The sequence below is a fragment of the Rana temporaria genome, chromosome 2, assembly GCF_905171775.1.
Source record: "Rana temporaria chromosome 2, aRanTem1.1, whole genome shotgun sequence".
Lineage (NCBI taxonomy): Eukaryota > Metazoa > Chordata > Amphibia > Anura > Ranidae > Rana > Rana temporaria.
This window is the reverse complement of record NC_053490.1, coordinates 400,114,644-400,122,950: the sequence shown is the minus strand read 5'-3', so window position 1 is coordinate 400,122,950 and position 8,307 is coordinate 400,114,644. Positions and strand designations below refer to the sequence as shown.

The window sequence follows — 8,307 nt, the reverse complement described above, 5'->3', positions numbered from 1 at the left end:
CAGACCATCCGTTCGAAGTAATTGCCCAAAAGAGGAGTTCCCAAAAATCGCTGAGTCTGCACTACTTCCATAGGAACCAATGTCAATATAGGTAAAACAATAATTGGCATCAGCCACAGCCATTAAGACGAATGAAAAGTATTTCTTATAATTGAAATACTGGCTCCCACTAGCCATGGGCTTAACAATCCTGATGTGTTTCCCATCGATCGCTCCTAGACAATTCGGAAAGTTACAGCGTTCCCAGAATACTTCGGAAATTTTTTCCCAGTCCTCTGCTGCGGTTTTTTAAACACAATGGGTTTCAGGACTTCCCAAATGGCACTGCAGGTGTCCCGAATTATATAAACTGGCAGTAGATCTTCCAATACGAAACGAGTAATGCAGACTTGCAATCGATTGTCCAGTTGATAGATACCTACAAAGAAAATAATATATATTATTTTATTTTATTTTTTACAGTGAAAATGCTAAAACTCAAATGGAAGAGCATACGGGACGCCTACGCTCGCCAGCTGAGGGCACAGCGGGAGCAGCGGCGAAGTGGAAGTGGAGCATGTTCGGTAAAAGATACGTTCACGCAAAGGAATTGGAGTTTCTGAGACCGGTGCTGGATTTGGCGGAGGTAAACCATTATCTGTACTTTGCTCGGTAAACAAATGTTTAAAATTATTTTTGAATACATGATTTCTTTTTTCAGTACTGAAAGCTGCTGGGACGAGGCTGCCACAGCTGTAAGTAGACATTGGGGACAGAGAGAGCTTGGCATCGGGGGATCAAGCGATGGCTACTCCTGAGCCGGAACCGCAGCACTCCGAGGCATCAATTCGAATGCGACGAGACCCACTTGCAGAGCAGTCCCCAGTTAACAATCGCGCATATTGGACCTCCGCGTGCTCTGCGTAGGAGGGCTCCTGCTCCGGATCCAGCCCTGGATCGTATGTTGGACCTTATGACAACATGTCTGACCGCATGAAACAATAGATCATATGGCCAAAATGTAGCAAAATGTCTGGGGGAACTAATCGATAAAGTTCCCCCAAATCTGCAAACGGTGGTGCTGGCCTGTACGGGTTAGATACATCTCGACATTTATACCCCGACAGAAGCTGACGATTTATCAGAACCACCACCACCCTATGGCCCATATGCCAATAAACGGACCGAGCATGTCCCAGCACCACCCACGACCCATTCTCCCACCACCCGTTACCCTTTGGACGGACCACAGCTTTGCCGACCAACCTCCTCGACCAACACCACCACCGACTTCTGCTCACCATCCTTTGACCACCACTCTATCTCATTTACCTCCTGTGCCAACACCTTCCACTCACACTTCTCTGAATCCTTTTCCTTATACACAACCTTCTTCTTACCACCCCATTCTCCTTTTCCTATCTCTCAACACCACCTGTCACATACACTACTCTGCCTCTACAACACTTTCTTCTTACCACCCACCACCTTCTACTTACCCTGCGACAACGACTACACCTACATCACATTACCCACATCGACCGAGACAATCGACTTTCAGGAATGCCCCAACACGAACCCACCACCACCACAAGCAACACCACCTTTCCAATTGGTCAGGGGAAGACAGCACCACCTCCACTTGGCCCCCTTTTGCCCACGCACTGTCGGTCGCCATGTCACCGCACGGGGAAGAGGACTCCTCCCCAAATTTACATCAATTGTAATTAAGGAATATGTGTAAAACATATAGGCACTTTGTGTATATTTTCCTAATAAAAAAAAAACGACCCAATGTTTTGGTTGGTTAAAATATTAAATAATTTTGTTCCTACAGAATTTTTGTTTTGGTTTTTATTACACATAAATATATATATATATATATATAATAGAGTGTATTACATTCAAAGCGCTAAATACAAAATTACCTCAGTGTTATGATAAGTCGCTCCACAGGGGGGATACAGTTGCGGAAGTAGGTGTCCATCCTCTGCAATCTGTTGATCAACAATTCCAGCAACTCATCAAAGCTGTAAAGGAAAATTAAATTTAAAATTGGCAATGGAATGGTACTAGGTTGCACCTTTCGGGATTCGCCAGAACAGTTCGGGTTTGGAATCATGTGTCGGGTTTCAGACTGCCTGACACTCTGACAGATTTTTCTGACCAGACTAGTGGATTCCGGCAGGGTTAATGGCCTGCAGGGGATGAAAACTTACAACCCAGCAGCCACAGATATACCAGGATGAGATGTGCTATCGGCCAAGGGGTGAGTGAGCTCACCCTCCATCGCTGTCTGACAGAAGCACCCCCCCCCCTTTCTCTATCTGCCTCTTGGTGAGTACACTAGGATAAATCAGAGTTCTCACATTGGAGTCTCTCCGTACATCAGAGATCTCGGTTTCCCCCTTAGATCATGTTCACAGAGATCCTTATGTCCTGAGTATCTGAGGTCTCGCTTCAATCAGATTATGTTGGTTAACCCATACAGTGAAAGGGAAATCTGGGAGTTGATATGCAAAAGGGTGACTGTAATGTAAAGGGGGACTCTGTGCACTGTAATGTAAAGGGGGAACTCTGTGCACTGTAATGTAAAGGGGGAACTCTGTGGACTCTAATGTAAAGGGGGAACTCTGTGGACTCTAATGTAAAGGAGGGAACTCTGTGAATCTAATGTAAAGGGGGAACTCTGTGGACTCTACTGTAAAGGGGGAACTCTGTGGACTCTAATGTAAAGGGGGGGAACTCTGTGCACTGCAATGGGAAAGGGGACAATTTTTATTATATTCATATGATTAGAAATGTAAAATACTAACAAAATATATGTATAGTTCATAGTATTAAAAAAAATAGTTGTGCACCGCAGAAGTGTACATGTTTGACTTGAAGAAAAGGTGGCAACCCAAATGGTACAATGTAAAAAATAAATGATTCCAGATCATTTTTTACTAACCTTTTTATGGACATTCTGGTGTAGTCCAGAAATTTGTCTTCATGGTCACGGAGGTCTTGGTACATCACCCAAAATTGCCCTCTTTCTTCCCGATCAGCAATGACGGGGTGTATCCAAAATCTGCGTTGCCTCTTCCTTTTTCTCTGCCTCTCGTTTATAAGATATTGGCTAGCAGTGGCTGCTGCCATGAACAAAGCCATCTCGTCATCACTCATTTTCACAATGGAGTCAGAAGCACAAGGATGACCCGGAAGAGGAATTATCACCCAGGAAGAGGAAAAAAAAACCTTTAACATAGCAACAAATGATGACAGAGGTGATCTATTTTACTATTGGTCAAAAAAAAAAAAAAAAAAAACGCTGGACGTCGCTCTGCGCAAACGCGCGCAAACGCGCACAAACGCGCGCAAACGCGCACCAAAACGCGCGAAAAAAACGCGCGTAAAAACGCCTGTAACGCCTACACCTAGGTGTGAATGCAGCCTTAGTGCAAAAATTGTCCTTAAGAAAAAAAGAACCTTATATTTCAAGTATTACTCTGAATCTTTTCTCTCCTGAACATTTATCAGAACAAATTTTTGGTGTGGTATGGCACAGACGAACTGCCAACCAGATGAACATTCTTCATCTCTGTTCCAGAATCCTCTCCAATTTCGCTCCACCAAGATTCTGGAATTAAAGAACAAGGGCAGAATCAAATTCTTATCGATAACATCTCATAACATAGTAATTTAGTGTTCCTGACTTCTGAACAAATTATCAAAACAACCATGACTCCTCTCGGATGACCCATTCTAAAATGGATCCCCATGGTACAAGCAAAAATCTAAAATAATAAAAAAAAACTGAATGTGAACGCTGCTTCTCAAAAATTCAAAATTGTAAGCATTACAAAGAACAATGCATTATCTGTATTTTAAGATCTATGCACTACTCCACCTTTCAGGTGGATAAATGACAAAATATTGGGATTCTTTCCACCTGAATGAAACAAAAATAAAATAGATGAAACACTAGTGACAAACAAATGAAAAAAAAAAAAAAAAAAAAGTTGAAAAATAAAGAAAAAAAAATAATAATAAAAAAAAATTGAAAAATGAAAAATTAATAAAATAAATAAATAAAGAAAAATGAAAAAAAAATTGAAAAATGGATAGAAAAAATATGAAAATTAAAAATAAAAAAAATTATATAAAAGAAAACTAAGAGGCTTATCCTCGAAATATGCATATATCAAGGTCCTCTATAATTTTCCATACACGACCGGCAAATCTCTGTTCCACACATCTAAATCCTTATTCATAGCAAAGAAACGTTAGCCCGAAAATTCTCACCATCCCTGCAGCTCTTTAAGGGCTGCTCTCATTGTTTCCTCCCCTTGCTAAATTTGAATGAACATGTGGCTCCTCCCCTTTATCATAATAGTGACTGCCCTGTCTTAATTGATTATTATGGACCCTATGCCTATGGTTACCCCATCTCACCGAATACACTTCATAACGCTTTGGGGCAATTTTGGGGTGTTGAGATCCTATTTTGATATTATTCGCCGCCGCCCAACAATATCTGGCAATGTGACCCCCCTTTTTACATAAAAAACACTTAAGGGTCGGTCTCCCTGCATGGGCCCTTCTCTGAGTATAAGGCGATGGAACCCCACATTGTTGCATACCATTACTCTGAACAGACTTAATACTTTCATCGCCCGAGGAGTAATCCCTAGCGATGGATTCATCAGATGTCTCCACTGATTCAATACCAGAATCATTTTCTAATGCGCTTACCGCATTTCCATTTAAATTTTCAACCTTGATTTCTATCATATTATTATTACTTGCATTAACCATAGCATATGGTTTTCCTGCATCTTGCTTAATCTGTATCTTTATTGCGCACTGGGCATTTGCGGAGGGTGTCACCACTACTGTACTTTCGGCTAATTCTTTAACCACTAGCCGACCAGCCACCGTCATTATACGGCGGCAGGTCGGCTCTCCTGGGCGAAAGCCCGTAGCTATACGTCCTATCGTATAGCCGCCACTAGGGGGCGCGTGCGCGCCGCCGGAGGCGCGCGCGCGCGCCCCCCGCTCGCCCCCGACTCCCGTGCGTGTGCCCGGCGGGCGCGATCGCCGCCGGGCACACGCGATCGCTCGTTACAGAGCGGGGACCGGGAGCTGTGTGTGTAAACACACAGCTCTCGGTCCTGTCAGCGGGGGAAATGCTGATTTTCTGTTCATACAATGTATGAACAGAAGATCAGTGTTTCCCCGACTCCCGTGCGTGTGCCCGGCGGGCGCGATCGCCGCCGGGCACACGCGATCGCTCGTTACAGAGCAGGGACCGGGAGCTGTGTGTGTAAACACACAGCTCTCGGTCCTGTCAGCGGGGGAAATGCTGATTTTCTGTTCATACAATGTATGAACAGAAGATCAGTGTTTCCCCGACTCCCGTGCGTGTGCCCGGCGGGCGCGATCGCCGCCGGGCACACGCGATCGCTCGTTACAGAGCGGGGACCGGGAGCTGTGTGTGTAAACACACAGCTCTCGGTCCTGTCAGCGGGGGAAATGCTGATTTTCTGTTCATACAATGTATGAACAGAAGATCAGTGTTTCCCCTAGTGAGGCCACCCCCCCCCCCACAGTAAGAACACACCCAGGCATACTTAACCCCTTCCCCGCCCCCTAGTGTTAACCCCTTCACTGCCAGTGGCATTTTTATAGTAATCTAATGCATTTTTATAGCACTGATCGCTATAAAAATGCCAATGGTCCCAAAAATTTGTCAAAAGTGTCCGAAGTGTCCGCCATAATGTCGCAGTAACGAAAAAAAATCGCTGATCGCCGCCATTACTAGTAAAAAAAATATATTAATAAAAATGCCATAAAAATACCCCCTATTTTGTAAACGCTATAACTTTTGCGCAAACCAATCAATAACCGCTTATTGCGATTTTTTTTACGAAAAATATGTAGAAGAATACGTATCGGCCTAAACTAAGGAAAAAAAAATTTTTTTATATATTTTTGGGGGATATTTATTACAGCAAAATGTAAAAAATATTATTTTTTTTCAAAATTGTCGCTCTATTTTTGTTTATGGCGCAAAAAATAAAAACCGCAGAGGTGATCAAATACCACCAAAAGAAAGCTCTATTTGTGGGAAAAAAAGGACGCCAATTTTGTTTGGGAGCCACGTCGCACGACCGCGCAATTGTCAGTTAAAGCGGCGCAGTCCCGAATCGCAAAAAGTGCTCTGGTCTTTGACCAGCAATATGGTCCGGGGGGTAAGTAGTTAATATGCTCATTAGCGCATTCTCTCTGCTTTAAGTAGGCAATGCAATTATCTTTTTGCCTACAAGACTTCTCTAACATACTAACCCTCTTTTCCAATACACACTTCTCATTTATTAATTGTTCCATACGTTTACATGCATCTGCATCACACTGTTTAGCTATATTCATTATATTGCCAAAGATATCCATAATTTCATGTCTTATAGCATTCTTTTGTACAGTATTAAAACCATTCTCGTTAAGTAGTCTTCCAAGAAGGTCCATTGTTATGTTAATCTGCAATTAGCTTCACTGAAAACCTGTTTGATCAGTTGCTTAAAAAAAAATATATTAAAAGAAATTAAAAAAACGATATTTCTCCCACTTTTTCCGCAAATGGGAACAGAAATCTCTTTTAAATTTCACATGGGTAAAAATAAAATAAAAATAAAAACTTCAAATAATTAAAAACATTTTTCAAAAAATAAAAAAATTAAAAACAATATTTCTCCCACTTTTTCCGCAAATGGGAACAGAAATCTCTTTTCAATTTCACATGGGTAAAAATGAAATAAAAAAAAAAATTCAAATTTAATAAAAAAAATAAAATAAACAAAAATCTATATTTCTCCCACTTTTTCCGCAAAGATGTGTGGTTTATCCTGTCAATCTACAGGCTACATCCAGGGGTGATCAATCCCCTTTACTCACCAGTACGCTTGACTGGTTACAGGCCTAACACACATGAACATTACAACATCAGTAAAACAAACAAAAAAAAAGGACGTTAAAAAAAAACAAAAAAAAAAAACATATCGGCCAAAAAATAAATAAATAACTCTCACCAGTTCATGTACGTCTACAATCCTGTTGAAATTTTACAGAACTTCCTCGATCATCCAAGCAGGGTTTCAAGATTTGCGAGCCAGCGCCAATTTCTTATCCACACTAGAGACGATTTCAGTTCTGGGTTATTTAGAGGGTTTTAGCTTAATGGACTCAAAACAAAAATACATTAGGATTTGTGAACTCTATGTCCAAACATCTAAAGGGTGCCAAATATTAGAAGTGAACTTTCTGCAATAATTACTACCAATTATATGCGTACTGTAACCTATAATATGTATGTAAACTATTGCATCTGTATTACTGTGTATGAGCCATTCGCTTGCGAGTGCATATATGAACCACCATGTGCTCAAGGCCTGAAGCCTGAAGTTAGTTAAAGGCAGACACCTTTGAATCAAATCGTTATATTTATTCTAACAAATGACGTCCATTACATCATAAAAAATGCTTTAACAGAAATATCTATTACACATAGGATAATACTCTAACAAAATGTCTAACTATAACACTGGCAAATAACATGAAGTATACTCAGCCCTCTCAAAGATGGTATGGTCTTCTGGCCTGCTCACGATGATAAAGAGAGAAAGCTTCGGCCTTGCCCACATGGCTGGGCCTCAAACTACACGCCAGGCTTAAGGCTTCCATAAGGCCCAGTCCATGTGGTTCCAGCCTAGGCCTTCCTCCAGCTGAGCTATTCACTCAACCTTGCATCGATGATAATAGAGGATTTTTACCCATTGTATTTCGGTTTTAACATCCACACTTCAAACACACACCCACCACCGCCCTTTTGCCATTCACCCAATCACTGCACTTCCGTGATCACTTCCTGGTTACTACTTGTCCTTCCCTACCTAGGTATTGTGGGCAGTCTTGACCATACTATCTTCAATTCCTTTGATCTTTTGTCTGTGGAGACTGCCTACCAGCTGTCTTCCCTTAGACTTCTTGGAGACGAGTGTAACATATTGCATTACTGTGGGGGGGGGTAAAGGGGCATCCTGGCTTGTTTGACTGGAATCAGAGAATGGTCCCAATTCATTCTTTGCAACAGTTTGTTAGATACAATTTCAAGAAGAATGTGCCTTGAGCTTTAATTGACACTTCTTGATGCCTTATTGCATATATATGCATGTTTTTCCTTTTGTCTTTCAGGTCTTCAATACAACTGCAAATTGCATGTTTGTTCATTTGCATAACTAACGTTAGAGGTAACATAGTGATATTTACAATTTACAATACCAGATGGGG

General features: G+C 41.6%; 1 long non-coding RNA gene across 1 annotated transcript; it reads right to left on the bottom strand.

Moving 5' to 3' along the window:
• Window positions 1-347: 347 nt before the first annotated feature.
• On the bottom strand, window positions 348-2,974 carry LOC120928659. Its single transcript, XR_005747287.1, has 3 exons — window positions 2,933-2,974; window positions 1,908-2,009; window positions 348-418 (listed from the first exon to the last, which is right to left on the bottom strand). It is a non-coding gene; the product is annotated as an uncharacterized LOC120928659 (long non-coding RNA).
• Between the last annotated feature and the right edge of the window lie 5,333 nt (window positions 2,975-8,307).